The sequence below is a fragment of the Lycorma delicatula genome, chromosome 6, assembly GCF_047948215.1.
Source record: "Lycorma delicatula isolate Av1 chromosome 6, ASM4794821v1, whole genome shotgun sequence".
NCBI lineage: Eukaryota > Metazoa > Arthropoda > Insecta > Hemiptera > Fulgoridae > Lycorma > Lycorma delicatula.
This window is the reverse complement of record NC_134460.1, coordinates 7757486-7777062: the sequence shown is the minus strand read 5'-3', so window position 1 is coordinate 7777062 and position 19577 is coordinate 7757486. Positions and strand designations below refer to the sequence as shown.

Below are 19577 nucleotides of genomic sequence, written 5' to 3'. Positions count from 1 at the left end.
TACATAACTCATTGCTATGAATCGAATAGAATCGATTCGTAATTGAGAAAGATTTGGTTTCCCGTCTCCTATCCATTTCATTGTTAAGAATCGTAGAAAGAATCTGTTTCTCCTGCAAACCGATTCTCGATTCTTTCGTTCAGTATAAAGAGTCGAATCGAAGGAACGACTCGTTCACGATTCTTCCCATTACTAGATAGCAGTCGATCGTCAATTCAAATGATCGAAATTTTCAGGTTAATTTTCTAGTATTGTAAATAATGTGAGGGAGAGCCATTTTCCTAGATGAAAAAAATAATTACTGTAAATAATATTGTTTCAGCGTTGTGTATGATTTTTGTCTTTAAATATCATTTTTTGTAATGTATATAGTTTATAAAATGATTTATAAATAACATGTGATTTTTCAAGTATCCTAATTTATGTTGACCGGTAATTCTTATTTAACGGCTACTAATAATGTCACGAGCAATTTTTAGACTTAGTTTAAAAAAAATTACTGGTTTTTTAAACGTTTGTGATGGATTACATAGAAAAGTAATTTTTAATAATAGGACGTGCTTTCATACATTCAATAAGAATTTCTCTTCTAAGAGAGATGATGAAAAACTATCGGCTCCTAACCGTTTTGAAAGAACTGAAGACAAATCAAAAGAAACTTATTTAGAATTATTGAATCATTTCAGGGTTAGGGAGACCCATAAAAGAGGACATGTGGAATTTATATATGCTGCCATGAAAGAATTGCATATGCATATGAATGCATATGAAAGAATTCGGTGTTGAGAAAGATTATGCCTAAAGGAATATTTGTTGCCCAAAATATTCTTCAAGTTGAATTCATGCATTATCCTAAGCAGCAACAGTGTATATTAGTAGATCTTTTAGAGCAGATGGAATACAATAGTAAGTATTTGCTTATTATAATAATGTGTTTTATATTCTTTGTAATGTTTTATTATTTGTTCTCGTGGAATTTGTACAATTCTACAAATCCTAATGTTTCAAAAATAAAATCTAATAGAATTATTAATAAGTTTTAAATTACGAATGGGTTTAGCAATGTTTTCTGTATTTCAGTTTAAACCTGCCCTGACAGTCTTATTTTTGGAAAATATTTTATTGATCTCTATTTAATACCTTGCCTATCTGTCATTGTTAAGATTCATGCTGGTATCTTAGGCAAAATTTATGGCAAATGCAATGCTTTTGTCACATCAAATTCAATAATTTGAAAGTGTGTTTTATTCCTCAAATAGATTGTTAACATATTATCAGTCATTGTTGTAGTGTACATTATTCACTTTTTCGTTTTTTTTTAAATAACACTTTTTATGATTGTTTTCATTTTGAATTTTATTTAATAAAAAAATGTTAATTGAAATATAGTAGATTCAGTTCATTCTGAGCAAGACTGCAAAAATAGAATATAGATTTATGTGTTATGCAGCAGTTTTATTTTGACTTTAATAAGGGAATATTTAATTAAACAAAATAAAAAATATCATTTGATGAGATCACTTGAAGTTAAAGGAATACAGTGAAAGGTAAGTTTGACAGATGGTACAGAAAAAGTTATATGTATGTTATCAAGGTAGTTGTAAATTTTATATCCTGTCTGTGAATGTAGTGATTTAAAACTTATAACCTCTATGTCTACAGCCTCTCAATGTATTATGACATGTTCTTTTAATTTAGTAAAAACTGGGTAAAATTTGCATATTGATGAAAGAGTCCTTCTAAATTACTAATGACTGATCCTTAGCACAATAATGTATACCATCAAAATCATTATCAAGAAAGTATGTCGTTTATTACAATTCACGGGAAGTGTATTGCAGACTTGAAAAAGCTGGATTCTAATCATATTACACTTTTTCTGTTTATGTTTAGCCTCCAAAACCACCATAAGGTATTATTTCAGACGATGGATGATTGAGAGTGATATGTATGAATGTAAATAAAGTGTAGTCTTGTACAGTCTCAGGTAGACCATTCCCGAAATATGTGGTTAATTGAAACCCAACCACCAAAGAACACTGGTATCCACAATTTAGTATTCAAATCCATATAAAAGTAACTGCCTTTACTAGGATTTGAACTTAGAACTCCCAATTTGAAATCAGCTGATTTATGATAAGTTCACATTAGACCAACCCAGTGGTTTAATCATTAAACTTAGATAAAATAACTATGTCGATTCAGCCAGAGTATGATGCTCGTACACAAAACATGGAAAAAGTTGTGGGTAGTTTAAAGTGCTATAATATACTGCACAACAGTACAGTTAGGCACCATTTCGATTTTCATTTAGCAGAGTTCCCTTGTTACAGCATATACCACAGATTATGCTTTCATAGAGATCTCTGGCTGTCATCAGTCGACTAATAACATACTTAAATATCACAAATCAAGTTTGTTAATTATATAACTAATATGAGTATAACTGTAAGTAATTGTCCAATACAATTAGGGGGGAAATTGTACACTTCTTTGTTATGGATAAGTACAAAAAAAAGGTTTTTCAGTAATTATTTAAATACAATGAGTTTTTTTATCTACTTGGCAAAATCATTCTTTTAGCAAAATTGTCTGAGTTGTCAAGTATGGTATGAATGACTGAATCTTGTTGAAATGACTGTTACAGCTTACCAATATGTGATTCATTTAACATTATATGTGCTAATGATGCATTATTGCAAAACTGGGAACGCTACTTAAAGTGTTGCTAAATAAGTACTTCTTATTTTTAAATTAATAATTTACTCATTTTATTAATGCTGTATCCAATAAATTACAAAGTTGCGGATATTCATATAAAAAGTAAAATTTGAAATATTATTGCCATGTTTATAATATTTTTATATGGAGTTTTTTTCTAAATTTCACATTCGGTTTCAGTTTTTATTATCTTAATTAATGCTGTAAAGAAATTTAATATTGAATCTTAATTAGGGCAGGAAACTACATAATATACAATTGGCTAAATACAAAAAATATATAAAAAAATGTAAAGTGCAAAGAAGACAATAAATTCCCTTGGAGCACTTATTTAGTGAGTCAAATTGGTATTGCTTTTAACACGTTTTTCATGATTTTTGAGAGGTTGTTACATTTTTATTAGTATAATACACAAGAAACCTTTTTACTTGCCATAAACACATACAAAAACACTGTAGGTTGTGCAAATTTGAGATTTTTATCACCAGCCCACTCAGTTATTGGAAGCCAAAATTTGAATTTTAAAAAAGTTAGTTTTCAAAAATTCATAACAGTAGGGGTAAGTATATCACCATTAAAATTATTTATGGTAGAACTACTAACATATACCTACATATAAAGAAACATTTTTACTTGCTATAAACATCTACAAAAACATTGTAGGTTGTGCAAATTTGAGATCTTTATCGCCTGCCCAATCAGAGTTATTGGATGCCAAAATTTGAATTAAAAAAAAAAAATTAGTTCTCAAAAATTCTTAAAAAAAGGGGGTAAGTATATCCCATTAAAATTATTTATGTTAGAACTACTAACATATACCTACATATAAAAAAATCTTTCAAACTGTGCATGCCATCCCTGTCTATTGAAAAGAATTACCAAAAGTGAAATTTCACCGTTTTTCATGTTCAACTTTATTAGTAATTTTCTATCTCTCTTCAGTTTACCTATCTAAGATTGATGGACCAATCTTTTACGTTGAGAAAATATGAATAAATTGCTTTTTGTTTCATCCTTCCAGGAACAATAGTTTTTTTAGTTATGATTTTTTCCATAAACCCTTACAATCAGAAAAATAGGTATGCGCATTTAGCAAAAATGGCCGCCACAGATAAACTGCTTAAAAAAATAGTTTTAATGTCCTGAGATATGTAGGAAACAATTGGGTAAGTTTCAATTTTTTTTGAGTTGGTCAAGCAACCACCCTTGGGTCACTTCAAATAGATTGACCCAGTTGCGTTATCCATTCACTGTTCAGAGCAATAGAACAAAACTTTAAAATTAACCTGATAGAAACAGAATAGTTATATAAAGATCTAATTAAAACATGCAAATTTTACTCTTAGTGGATAAAAGCCATGGCCACACTTGTACAATCTGAAATGCATATTAAATTTGAAAAAAATAACAATGAATTAAATGAACTAATACATCATAGATCAAGTATAATATTGTTGTCTGTTTCAAGATGGACATCATTATTCACATGCCACTTAATAACAGCACTTATAAAGGAGTTGCATAATGGTGCTTAGAGAACCTTCTAGTAGTAGTATAATTCTGTATATTAAGAAAGTAAGTTGTTTCTTAAATTTTTTCAAAGAATTTGTAGGGTTATTTTCAGAGATATAGGCTATATTTAATTTATAAACTCAAGAACTTAATTAGCCAATCTCCATGACGGAGTGATAGGATCTTCGCTTTTCATCCTGAGATCCGGGATTCAAATCCTGTCAGGCATGATATTTTTCATACGATACAAAATTCCATTTCCATATTCCATGTAAAAACTTCTAAGTTTCTGTGTTATTTCATCAAACAATAATAATAACCACTATTGGTGGAGAAATTATATTTACTGGAGTTTGATCTTAATAAAATAAGAACTATTCAGCTTTGTATCAAAACAAGTCTCATCACTGTTTAAATAATTTTGTTCATTGTTTAATGGTGTCAAATAGTAACTTTTACTATTTAAAGTACGTTATGTGGTGAAAATGAAAATACTCTATTTTCTGAGTGGCTGTCTCTTGACTTGACTTTGATTGCTTGCCATTAAAAACGTACTGCACATATAACCATGAAATTTTTAATAAATACTTTTTAAATAAAGTAAAAATAAATTTTTAGTTTATCATACGTTAAAGATATCAGATCTAAATCTTAAACTGTTTTAGAGTTGTTATTCAATTTGTAAAATCATTTTATGTTCATTCCTTTTTAACACTGGAATAGGTTCATTGTCTTCATTATTATTTTAAATTCGTTTACATGATATTTTATAAAAGTTAACACTAACTTGAATTTTTTTTAGAGATTTCTATGTATTGAGAAATAGATGTATTAATGAATTACTAAAAATTGTGCTGAGAAGTCAGTTCTTTCCCTCAGTTGTCTTCTTTCCAAACTTATTCTGTTATAAGTTTCAGATAATAGTAGTTGTCGACTTGGTTTTCTTATTGTATTTCCGTTTCTTTTTTAGCGATTCATTTATTTATATATTCTACTTTTCCTGGTTTTGAGAATCTGATTGGAAATGCTTCAAAAATAAAAGAAAAAAGTAGCACTTAAATTAATTATCATCTGGGCATAGTATGCATTCCTTTAGGTAATATACATTCATCCCACATATAATCCCTTAGGAAATCAGAATATTCAGAATGGGATCAGCCTGTAACAGATCACATATTTTGGCATTGATGTACGCAAATATGTGCTGTAAGAAATTGCTTTTCCTTGATTTATTAAAGAACTACTTGAGAAAAGGTGCAGGTCTCCTTAAAAGAAGTTATTCCTTGCCCATTCTTTAATTTACATGATTTGTGAAATGATTGTTTAACAAAATTATCAAGATAACTAGATGCTAGCATATTGTTATACAAAATTATTTTCTTCAAGTCTGTGACATTACAATAACCTATTGCTATTGTAACAATCTATAACAATAGCTCAGGCTATTCCTAAGGTTATTTCATTAACTGAATTTCAGCAACCAAATTGTAACAGTAATATGGGCTTTGTGTCAATCGATAGCGAGTGAGGCCCATATTAACAGTAGTGTATTAACACTGAAAGAGAACATGTGCAGTATATGGGAGTTTTTGTTAGAGTTTGAGTTATTAAAACTACTTTTAGAAGTAAACTGCTGGTCATCAATATGTGTATTTATTAATATTTATTAAAGCACTCAGCAACAGGTTATGGGCCCAGATATGTAACTGTGAACAAAGGTACAGAGGTCATGAAAATTTTGTTTAGTTGTGACCATGTGGGTAAATATGGAATCACAGCAGTTTATGAAGTTAAATGAAAATAACTGGAATATTTGGAAATTCCAGATGAGAGTAGTATTGATAGCTAAAGATCTCTTTGTTATTACCAATGGAGATATACAGAAACCAGATGTTTTGAAAGCTGCAGAATTGAAAAAGTATGAAATTTATAATGTACGTGCACAGGAAGTGTTATTAATGTGCGTGGAATCCAGGCCTTAGTCGCACATTTTAATGTGCAAGACTGCAAATGAAATTTGGACTAAACAGAAAACAATATATGAGCATCAATTAAGTATGAATATTCATTTATTACAGCTACAATTTTTTAATTTGAAGTCTGAAAATGGTGTTATGGACTTTCTATCAAAAATTTAAAATTTAACTGTTTCTCTTAAGCAATAAGGAAGAAATACCTGAAATCTGATCTTTTTGTAATCTGGTTATTACAAAAATAATTTTATCTTTGATCATTTTTTTTGGTTGGAAATCAGTGGGTGAAAATCAGCAAATATTGCTTAAATATATTTATTTTATACTATATTATGACAATTAATACTAACAATAGAGAAATTATAAAAAGAAAAATTAGAAACTACAGTGAATGTTACGTATGAGGAGAAATTTGAAAACTGTTTTCTTCTGTTAGATAAAATAAGATTTAAATTATGAGTTGCATATAAGAAAATTTAAATTATGAGTTACATATAAGAAGATTAAATTTTTATGTAATATACAATATAACAATATATACAATACAATATATACAATATAACAATACAAGAAAATAATCAACTTACTCTAAAACCTAATGAATCAAGCATAGAAGTCTGATCTTGTTCTCTTGGTCCAATATGTCTAGATGGAAATCCTTCAGATTTTGGTATCAATTCATCAAGTTTCGATCTACTATAAAATTTCATACAATTAGAAAATGTTCTATTAATGCCAAGACTTTTAAATAATACACTCCTATTAATTACATTTTTATTATATAAAACAGAATATAATCGTAATTGTTTAAAATTTATTTTGTTTGTCATATTGTTTAGCATTTTTTAAAATAAAAATCACCCACTTTATTAAATTAGATAATATTTAATTAAAACGAATATTAAGTAAAATATAATCAAATAATAACTAGTAATAAAGCAAACCTGAATTACAATAATTAAATTAGAACTAGTACTCAAATATTTGTAACATAACTACTGTTATTTTATACATTTATAATTATATATTATTATCATACTGATAGTTCAAAAGGTTAATATTAAAAAAAAACTACTGATATTAGTCAATTTAAAATACTATAACTGCTGTTTAATCTTTTTTTCATCTAATTTACGTGGTTAAAAATATTGTAAAAAAAAATAATTCACCACTAAACCTCAAACTTTGTACGTGAGAGTATGGAATAGACATTTTTTAGTGTATGAAAAATACCACGCCTGACCAGGGGATTCAAACCTAGGACCTTCTGAATGAAAGACTGAGATGCTACAACTTCTCCATGGAGATCAGTGAACCAATATTTTAATTCACATATATGTAAATAATGCATCATTTTATACAAAAAGAAAAAATATATATATTTTTTTTTGTACTGGATTTTTAGCAGTTTACAACCATTATATGTTTATGTTCAAAAGTATAATAATATATTACATATTCAAAAAGGAAAGCTTTAAAAAACTGGCTCAGTTGTGGTGAGATTACTAAAAGGTAAAATAGCAATAAAAAATAAGGGCTATAATTCAAAATAAATGATAAAATAAAACTTTTATGCATTGTTCTCTTGGTCCAATATGTCTAGATGGAAATCCTTCAGATTTTGGTATCAATTCATCAAGTTTCAATCTACTATAAAATTTCATACAATTAGAAAATGTTCTATTAATGCCAAGACTTTTAAATAATACACTCCTATTAATTACATTTTTATTATATAAAACTTCAAAAAAAAAAAAAAAACTTCAGATAAAGTGACTTAGTACAGTGAATTTTTAGTCTCTGTCTATTGATAAGATTTAAGGGTCTGTCTCCAAGAAAAATTCTTTTAATGGTTCTTCTATATAAAAATTAAAAAGTAAATAAAATAGGGTTCATTTATGACTCATTCCTTACTTCACCTTTTCTACTTTTATTATAATTATTGGATTCTTATACAACTTATATAACTGTTTATATTTCATATTTTAATCCCATCATTCTTGAACATTTTATTTCATTTTAAATAATTTTTTTTAAGATTATAAATGTCACATTCAGATTTATACAAGCTAACCTTCTAAAATTAATCGGTAGACTAAATTTGCATTTTGTTCCCGTGCTTTTCCAGAAACCAATTCGGGTTCATCTTTATTTTGTTCTAATCTTCTATAAATTAAAAAGTTTACTGCAGAGATATTAAACTTACATTCAGATTGTTTACTGTTTCTGCTTACTTTGGTATCTTAAAAAATAGATCATTTGTTAAAATCTGAGAGAACTTTTCAAATCTAATAAATTGCACTTTTTATACTTTTTGCTTACACACTTATTATGTATAAAAACAATTTGTTTGGTTTGTTGGAAAGATTAATATTTTGTTAGAAATTAATAAAAGTTATTTTTAAAATACTGAAAATATTTCTTCCAAAGGTCCTTTCAGAGCAAAATAGTCTTCACTGGAGATAGTCATCTTCACTGGAGATACTGCTGATGTTTATAATGTTGCTCATTTAAAAACTCAGGATACTTCTTAAGTTCATAGTTAAGTCTAAAGAAGTATGAGTACCAGTGCACATTCATATTTATCAGATGACTTTGCAGCTTTTATAAGATCTGGTTGATTTTTCCCATAATTATAACATTCAACACAGGTTTTGTTGAAGTAATACAGACAAATTAGTAAGTTTTAAACTGTTTCACTGAAAGGCCGTTGGCTCATTAGTCCACTGAGATGACATCACTGAAAAAATTCTCTCCACGTTTGCATGTGAGCTGGTATTAAAAATAAGTATTGGAACATTTTCAACAAGTGAGAATACTGATGCTTATCCATACTCTCAAAGCACCTAATCTACTTTTCACTTGAGTTTAAATTCTCCCATTTAGGCTCTCCTTCGTCATGCTGTTTGTCCATTAAAACTGTAACCGTGCTCTTTAGGCAAAGAAACTGATCATAAACCTCACTTTTTGGGAAAGAAATGTTTTTGAGGTAAAATATGTCTGATTTTTTTCTATTTGATCCCAATTAGGGATTGGCTTTAGCATTATCCAGTTAAAGGTGGATAAGTGCTGAAGGGACTCACTCCACTTATCCAATTAACCATAAGCTGTCTGGAAAAATTCCTTACATTCCCCATTAAACATCTTATCACTTTCTTTCTCTTTAACAATTATTTGCTTAATTTTAAACGCAATAAAGAGAGATTCTTTTTGTTCTTTAAGAGCCTTCAAAGTTTTGTCGAGAATTGATTTAACCTCAATAATTGAATATTTGAAGATTCAATTGTTTTTATTTTTTTTTATGAAATAAAGACAGCTGCTTGTAGAGAAATCACATATAAGCCTCACTTAGTGTGGTTGAGAAAAAGTCCATGCGCATTTTAGGGGATTTTTCCTGATTGAGGAACTACACCTTCAAAGCTTCCTGTAAACTTAAAATTCATTCAACTGCAGGCGTAAGAGATACCCATCTTGTTCTTGAGTGGTAAAGCAACTGTTTGTAAGTTATATCAACAAACTCACAGAAACTTCAGTTCTGCTTGTGTAGAGAAGTAGTTGAACAGTTTGACAGCTACTGTGTCAAAATCCATTGCAAGGACATCAGCTGCACAAGAAACTGTATTGTGCAATGTGTGTGCAGGGCACCCAATCCCTTCTATGTCTTTCCGCAAATTACCTTGCAGTTTGTGGAAAATGTTGTTTACCCCTTTGTGGTTCGCACCTCCAAAATTAGCCTTTGTGTTATCACCACAAAATGACGAATATTTATCTAAAGGGAGGTTTACTTCAGTTAGGCTTGCTTGTTAAGCAGTAGATGGTTATGGTATCTGAACTGTTATCTTTCAGTGATGAAACCTTTATTATTTTACTGGTAATATAATCATCTTCTTTAAAATATTGAACAACAACAGGAAATATTTTTCTGCTTTATGGTCACTAGCATCAGTTGAAACTTCATAATATGGAATTTCTTCTAATTCTGAAACCCAAGTACTAACTGAATGTGAAGAAAGCATGTAACTGATAAATGAGTAGCTTTAGTGCGTGCTGTTTATTGTTTTACTGCAACCTTAGAGTCGGGATAAATATTCGGATTTAACTTATTTGAATAATCAACTGATTTAAAAGAGCGATGCTATTTTACAACATGGTACCTGCTGTAAGATCAGCAGTAGCTATGATTATTTCTTCTTTCGAATCCTTTTTCACAAAAAAATTCGCCAATCATCTTAGAAGAATTCACACCGTACATGCTATTTTTATGTTTGTTTTTAAATGGTTTAACAGATCAGCTCTAATGCCGTGACTTACTGAGATGAACTTGTTGCAGAAAGAACAATATGCTTCTTCTTCATTCTTCTCCTTTTTAATAAAAGTTCACCTTAGAATATTGTTCTCTGAAATGACATTTTCATTTTGGCATTGTACATGCAAACGCTACACTAACATGCAGCAACTTAAATATGTGCACAATGAAATAGCCTAAACTCCAAAATAACAGTAATGACACAGACTGTCTGTGAGCAGTGAAGTGACTAACCTTGATTTGGCTTTTGTTTTGGTTTGACATCTGCTGTCTGCTGTCTGCAGGCAGGCGCGCAGGTCAGAAGTTGTCAACCCTCAACGCATAAAATTTCCCTAAATTAGAGTGAAATTTGTCTTCCGAAAAATAATGTTTACATTATTTACCAAACCGGGATAATTTAATATCCTGAAAATCCTTCTCGGGACACCAGGACGTTGAGGATAAAACAAGTGACAGTCTCAAAAAATCAGGACGTACAGCAACTCTATTCATGCAGGATGGAGCCAGACCACTCACAGCTAATGTTGGTTTAGACTTTTTGCATGAAACTTTTAACGCAAATGTCATTTCAAACTGATTTCGTAATCGTTTTGTGTGCGAATAGAACTGCCCCCGAACAGTCCTGATTTGAATCCGTGTGATTATTTTCTTTGGGGATTAAAGAAGGAAAAAAATTTTCCTAAACATCCTTGTACAGTGATGGAACTGTGGGTCCCGATCATCGAGGCGTGCAATGAGATAACTGAGGATATTTGTCGTCGAGTTACTAACAATGTAGGAGTTCATGTTGATGAATTTGCTAGATGTGATGGTGGTCATATTGAACATATGATAAGCAGAACATAATCTCCAGGTATATACTAAACACATTGTATTTTACTTTTCTGTATCGCGATTCAAATAAATATTTTTTAACAAAACCAAATGTTAGATAATTTCTTGCACCACTCTGTATACATACTCGTATATATTAAAAATAACGGCAAAATATTAAAAAAAAAAAATAGATTAACAAAAATTATTAGGTAATGACTGCAAATAGAGTTTCTCAGTATTAAAGTCATATTCTTAATGTCTGTCTATTTTGTCTGTATAGTAATATATGGCTAAAATACGACTGTTTCATTAACTGATAAACATTTTATCCAAATTCATCCTTGCAAAAAGATGAATTAAATTAACTTAAAATCACATATTTGGTCATTTCTTTTATCCTTTTATTTATGTTAGGGCTTTTATTGTATGTACTACTTTTCAATAGCATACTAATATAATGGTGTTCATTACTTTGCTAATGATGTTTTCTTGATCATGTTGTTGCATTCTCCTGGTGGTTTTCTGTAAATTCCTAACTGAAGTTTCTTTTCAATTTTTTTTTGATGTTCATATCCAAAATTATTTTCTATTTCCTTTGTGTGTACTAAATTTTTATGACAGATATTGAGTCTATATCAGTCTGAATTAATTTAGTTTGTAATTTAAACTTTATGAATAAATTGCACTATGAAATAGAATATATTGATTTGTGGTTTATTATTTTTTAGTCATTGGATGAATTAAGCAGTAAGGCGGTTCCTGATAATATAAATCTGAGAAGACCATTACATTTGGATGAGCCTTTAGGTAATACATTTTTAATGGCTTTATGTATTTTTTAAGAATTTTATTTAAATCCTTTTGACAACACAAATGTTTTCAGCAAAAGTGCTGCTGTCATTGTTGCACTATGATTTCAATTAAAATTATTAGTGGTAATTTTTTTTTAAAACCACGTAAATAAGATGTCATCACACACACACACACACACACACACACACACACACACACACACACACACACACACACACACACATACATACATGCATACATTCATACATTCAATCATACATATATATATATATATATATATATATATATATATATATATATATATATATATATATATATATATATATATATAATAATGTTATTTTTAAACAAATAACATTAATTTAGTTGACAAACAGATCTGGTTCAAAGATAATTTGGATGACAACTTATTTTCATATCATTTTCATGACATATATATATATATATAAAAGAGATATTCCAATTAACATTTTATTGTAAAATGTATCTGTTTCATTTTTAGTTAATCATAAAATGATATGAAAATTCTTTATTGGGCTTTATGTTTTAGAGACCTAACAAAATATAATAAGCATTAGTATTGCAATTAGTCAAAATTTTGGGGATCTAACTTCTTTAATTTCTGATTGTTTTGAGTTAAAAAAAAAAGGGTAAAATTCTGTAGGTGTGTATTTGTTTGGGTGTTGGCATTTATCTACCATAATGTGTCTAACATACATTCATGAAATTTCATATGATAACCTGCATATACGTAATATCGATGATGTTAAATTTTAATGAAAATTGAACAAGGTGGTGGAATTAATTACAGCTAAGAAAGTTTTGTAACCGTACTTTCAATTAAAAAGAATTGTAAAACAAAATATAAAAGCACAAACAAACAAAAGCAAATAAAAATTTCACCAACACCGATCAGGATTTTTAACATAAATGTGCAGAGCTGATTTAGTGTAAAAGATTTCAAGCCATCAGTTACTGCTATTACTTTGCTTTGTGATCTTGCTACTACTATAGATATTATTAAAATATTTTAAAGTTATAAAATTGTGAAAATCTTGCAGTTTATTTGAATTTTATCCCATCATATTTTTGTTTGTTTTTTGATGAATCAAATATTTTTTATACTTCTGTTGATGCAACACATAATGTCTCTGGAACTCAAAACTTGTTCCACAAGTGCAATCTGTGAATTGAGATATACAGAATGTTGAGGGGATATCTTGAGATATAGCAGGTTGCAGTTCATATCTGAATAATGTCTTAAATTTTGTGACATAAATGAAATGCCTCACTAAAATCCTACATCCTCCCAGGATAAGTAGGGTATCCTGAGAATGTCTTAAAATTCAAGTAAATATAGAAAATCCCTGAAAATTTTTAAATTTATCTTTTTAATTTATCAATAATAAAATTAATATTATTAAATTTAAGTTTACAGAATCCCTTTGATTCTTTGAACTCCCATTCTCACAGAATTTATGTAGCATAATTTAATTATAGGGAACAGAACTGGTTAACGGGCTATCAATGTTATTATATTGTTATATGCGACTATCCTTGAATATGTTGTCATCTAACAAACAGAATAACATAAATTTTTCCCTTGATCGTTTAAATTTGAGGTGACCATTACTATTTTCTACCCAGCACATTAAATCGAAAATTCCTAATCCAAATTGAAAACAGTTTGTTGGTCTTTTCTTATAGTTAAGGACTCTTTGTAATACTTGAATAACTCCCAAATAAAAGTTCATAATGCTTAAACAGTTAGTTTAATTCTTTTCTTTGTAGAGAGGGGCAATTCCTGCAATACCCTGATTGCAGTATCAGGATGTTGGAAAGTTTTGTAGATTACTTCTTGATTGACACTTAGTACTGATGAACTAATTATTGTTTTAAATGTGTGATTTATTTTATCTATTTGTATATCTTATGTATTGTGGCATTTGCAATGTGAAATATATATTACGCGATGAATTGAAATAATTGTTTATAAAGTATTGTAAAAGAATAATTAATAAAGTGCAACTTTCAAATATATAAAATACTTGTTAGAAAACAACTGACCTTGAAATGGTTCTGACCAATCAGCAGAGATGGATTGGATGTATATAGGTGGTTTATATCTTAAAAATTAATTATATTTAAAATAGTTAATCTGCAAATGAATTAATTCATTTGCAGATTAATTCGATTTAGGGAGGTGCACAAAGAACATTTATTGGGGATGGATATGAAGTGCTTTGTACTTAACTTTATGGGATTAATTTAAAAATTATTATTCATATTTAAATTTACAGGTGAATATGAACTTATAAAAAAAATTAGAAAAATTGCAGAACTTAACCAAGTATGGCGGTCATATATTGGTATGGGATACCATAATTGTTGCGTCCCGCATACTATAATGAGAAATATTTTTGAAAATCCAGGCTGGTAAGTCAATTTATCTCTGTATTAAATGTTCATGGTTTTCTTATTTTTTTAATCAGTACTTGTTATTTTTCTTTTATTACAAACCTATATAATGCAGCATTATAGTAGAAATCTTTTTTCAAAGTATAGAACAAAAATAACTTCTTACAACAAATATGGCCGTAAAATAATTTCCTGAAACATATAAGTCAATGATCCCTAAGATAACACGAAGCATTGTGAATTACTATTAAAATACTTTAAGAAAATGCCACAAATTAAACTTTAAAGATAATAAAAAATAATTTTGACCTTACCTAACAAAAGAATAAACAAAAACATACTTTCAGAATACACCAAGAACAATAGATAATTAACATGCTCATCCACAACATCTTAAGTAATCAGCCTCATAAACTATCTGCTTAAGTATAATCTACTCATGTCCCCTAAAGAGCACATAAGGACTCTTCACTACAGAATGTCTAACACCTAGATTCTCATTCTGTGTAACAGCACACTCATCGATAGTCTTATACAAAATTAATAAAAATACTAAAAAAGGTAAGTGAAACAAAAAATACATCATATTAATATATATAAAACATAAAGAATCGGAGAAAATAGCTTATAAATTAAAAAAATCTGGATGCAGTGTGGCTTTTCAAACATTGATCAGACAAAATAAACAATTTTACACAGAAAAGAAACAACCTGGAATATTTCACTATTCTGTAGTATGTAAACTGAATTGTTCAAACCACACAATTTTCTACATCAGTCAAACAGGGTACAATTTCATTCTAAGATATAATGAATATTATAAAAGCTTTCCACATCAACGTAGAACCAATATTTGCCAGTAATCGACCGACATTAATAATAAACTTGATATTCTTAATTTTCAGAAAAGAATTGCTTATTAACATACTCAAACATTATGAAATAGAAGAAAATTTCATTCATAACTGCATTGCTGGGACTTGAAGATTAAAATGTTTTATTTTAAATAATGAAAAAGACAAACAAATGTTTTAAGACTGAGAGGTGTTGCTATCATCAACCATATCACATATAAAAATGTAATAATTTTAAGAAGTGAAATAAACAAAGGTCAGGGATAGGGGCAATTACTTTTATACCGAGATTTTGAATACTAGATTTTGGATATCGGTACTCTTTGGGAGTTAGGTTTCATCTCAGAAATGGTTGATCTGAGATTGTACAAGACTACATTTCATTTACATTCATACATATCATCCTCATTCATCTTCTTAAGTAATACCTTGTGGTGATTCCGGAGACTAAACAGAAAAGAAAAAAGAGATAAGGGCGGGCAATAATGATCAGATGAGGAAGCGGTTATAATGTTACCAGTTGTAAATAATTACAACCATTGAACTCAGTAAGTCAGGTAAACAAAAAAAGAAGATACTTAAGAAGCAAGAAATTCATCTCCTGAAACCAGAGTTAATGGAAAAAGATGAAGAAGAAACATTGATAAAATCCAGTTTCTCTTCTTCATCTCAGTCTGTATACAAGAAAGGTGACTGCCTCAGCATTTCTTTGCAACTCACTTAAAGAGAGTGTGTTATCCCCTTCATAAACTAAGGCCCCATCAGGTGCATCCCTGCTAGACCAAAAGATACTGCCAAGGCCTTCAGAGAACAGAGGAAGAAAGGATGCAAAAATTTAGCAATTCTCCCAAGGATAACCGTAGTCAAAATTTTCAAACTTACACAATCTAATAAGATCAGAACGCAATACAAAATTCCATCCAGTTTATCTACTGGTTGTAACGAACCAGCATCTACTTGTTGTAACGAATACCATGATTCAATTTCCAGAAAATGTCATTATTTGTATATATATATATATTTCACTTTCTTGTGGACACGATAACTGCCATAGTCTTGTGCCAGTCACTTTCAAATTGACACAAAGTATAATGACCCAAAATTTTGGTCGAGTTGGGGATTTTACCCAAAATGGGTAAAATCAAGCCATGGGGGGAAGCTTTTTCAAAAAAACAAAATATCTCTGTAACTTTCTTATTAAGTAAAATATCAAATTAATTTAAAGTTCCTACTATTCTTTGGATAATGGCCTAAACCTTATCTAAGTAAAGTTTTTTGATATCACCAACCATTGGCCCAGTGGGTGGGAAGAATGGAGTTTCGAAGACAAAAAAAAATCATACCTCCCTTAGTAGATACAGTATCAAATCGGTTGAAAGTGGTCTTCAGTCCTCTAAACATTACTTAAAATATTTGTCTGAAACAATGACCAACCCTTATGACAAGGGATGACCAAAATTTTGCTGGAATTGTAAGATGACGAGGGGGGCTTGTCATATGCTAAACATGTGAAACCTTTTTCACGTGCAACCATTGTCATATTGAGTAAATTTGTAGTTTTTCTTAACTTTAAGGTGGAAATCGTTTTTATCTCTTACTTAGCACCGGTGAAATATACCTCCGCCTTTCAGCATGTCGAAAGGAATTTTTTATAACCTACTCAGCGTAATCTTGAGAGATTTTTGATATGTTTATTTCAGTAGTTAATAGTTATGAAGTACGTATAACTTATTTATTTTTTCCTATCGATATAAATTTGATAGAATACAGAAAAAAATTAGTTTTTATTTAAAAGTGATCTAATCGCATTGCTACAAGCCTTGTAGCAATATGTTTAATCTGCTCAGAAGACCAGTTTTCTCATTATGTAATTAAGATGTAAAAGCTGTAAAAATATACCTTTCAAATAGTGTTGGTGGTTTTCAGTAAGGTTTATAAATACAGATGGTTAATGGCTAAATGCAGATGGTGGGAATAAGTTAATAATGAGTTAATGAAGAAGTTGATGAATGACATATCATGAACTGGTTTGAACCATCAAGAGTATTTACATTATAAATGGTTAAATGTGTTTGTCTCCTACCATAGCAGTTCATAATATTAATAATAATAATCAAATTTTATATCAATTTTGCCATAATATTGATCATCTTAAAATATATTTTTTGATATATTGTTTATATAACTTTTTAAATAAAAAGTTTATCCTATAAAAGTTTTGTTTTATTTTGAGTTAATATTCCTTAAAATGACTTTTTATCTGTGTTTTTTAGGTTGGTATTTCACTTGAAACTGTATCGCATGATGATGTAAGCGATTTGCTTTGGATCTTTGGATGTGAAACATCGTTAGAAGAGGTATAGTATATATTTTTAAACTACATAAACAATATTTGAATTCATTTACTATTATTTTGAAAAAGTGTAAATTTTAATGTAATTTCATAAACATTTTAGTACATTTTATGAATATTTTTTAATGCATTAATCTATAATTCTTATGTTCACACTGAAATTGTTAATGAGTTAACACTTTCAGCCGTACATCTTGCTCTAGTAATATGTTAAAGTAAATATGAATGACAAATTTAGTTCTAAAACTGTGTCAGTGACCATATTTCTTTCTTTCCAGCCAGGAGGGCTGGCTTTACCATTAGTTTGGCTTGTTGTGCAATCCCTTCATAGGAAACAAGAGTCCTTGACTAATTCTTCAGGCAAGGTCTTACTGATACCAATCTGTAGGTGGTAGCATAGTACATAGATGGAACCAGGGCAGCTGACCGTAATACTTACCTAAGTTCCTAAGTAAGAAGGATAAGGATAACAAAAGGGTAGGGAACAGGCAAGGAACAATCAACCGATTGGTCCTGATTTGGTTAGTTTACTGTCTTCTCAGGAATGATAGTTTCTTTTTTTACTATTATAATAAAAATCTTGCAGTAGGGGGCTGCATATGTTGAGAATTTTAAGTGAAGGGGATTTACACAAAATCAGATAGCAAATACGATTGTCATTTTGTGTACGATGTGTGTGCATACGTTAGTACTGTTTAAGATATAAATAAATATTGTTACAAGAAATGTCAAGCAATTTACCTCTTTGTTTCCTTGCTCTACCTTCAATTAATGCTTTTTCCTTCTGGTATACTCTGATCATCCTCTCTATTCCGTACTCTACCCATTAAATAATAATCTATTCAAAAGCATTCAAAATCGTGTTTTATGAAACATAAATAATGTTCAGACATTGTATAGATAATGTTATGTTTTAGTTGTTAAATCTTTGTAGGGTTGTATTTTTAAATAGGTGTTCCAATTTTTTGTTTCTTTTATATAGAAAGAGAGATTGTAAGATTTGTAGATTGTTACCTAACCCAAAATTTAGTTATTTAACACCTATCTAAATAATTTTTTTCATGACTGAACACTAGGAATTGTAATAAATATTTAAAAATTTTTCAGTATTTGGAACCTTCTAAAAAGAATCCATTCCTCACCAAAGCACTATTTCCTCTTCATGCCTGGACCACAAAAAAATGTAAGATTTTATTTATTTTTATTTGTTAACAGGAAAATAAACTGATTATTGATATAACTTATGTCTGAAATTTTTTCAAATCACCAGAAAAATTATATACAATTAACCTAATTCTTGTAGGGATTAGAATCTTATAATTTTTAAGAAAACCTTTTTTTAGAAAATTTCTTTTATTATTCATTAGTGTTATTTTAGAGAAATAAGGGGACATTCATTATGAAAGTACATTTTTAAAATTTTAATATGCTCTAAAGAAATTAGAATAGGACATTTTAAAAGACTTGATTTTTTAACATAAAAGGTTGAAATATTCAAAATTAATAAAATATGCAAATTACTTTAATTAGGTTTCTTAAAAATGTAGTGAAATCCATAGAAGAAATTGGTTACAAAAAAGTAAAAACTGATTGTTGTAATTTTAAACATTATATAATAAGAACATATAATAAACAAGAACTTACTGATCCCTGTCTTTAACCAAATGTGATACACTCCTATTTTGTGGAGTCACATGATCTGACAAATATGTGCTATTAAGTAAACATCAAAATCCTTTTGTAACATATTTTTTATTTAATTGTAGGAATTGTTTATATTAAATAGCGTGTAAATAAAACTATACAAAGTA

At 29.0% G+C, this 19577-nt stretch overlaps 1 protein-coding gene and 1 long non-coding RNA gene across 7 annotated transcripts in view; both read left to right on the top strand.

The window, feature by feature from the left end:
* LOC142326450 (glycine dehydrogenase (decarboxylating), mitochondrial-like) overlaps positions 1-19577 on the top strand; it is a 158763-nt gene that overhangs the window by 98586 nt on the left and 40600 nt on the right. The window contains exons 1-2 of one of the 6 annotated variants that reach the window (XR_012756789.1): positions 17700-17770; positions 18874-18949. The exons of 4 other annotated variants lie outside the window; for them this stretch is intronic. The gene's annotated coding sequence lies outside the window, so the exon portion shown is untranslated. Of the gene's footprint in view, positions 1-17694; positions 17771-18873; positions 18950-19577 lie in introns of those variants that run through there. One more of the 6 variants, XR_012756790.1, reaches the window with a different exon arrangement.
* LOC142326457 (uncharacterized) lies at positions 209-14484 on the top strand. Its single transcript, XR_012756791.1, has 3 exons — positions 209-906; positions 12057-12135; positions 14442-14484. It is a non-coding gene; the product is annotated as an uncharacterized LOC142326457 (long non-coding RNA).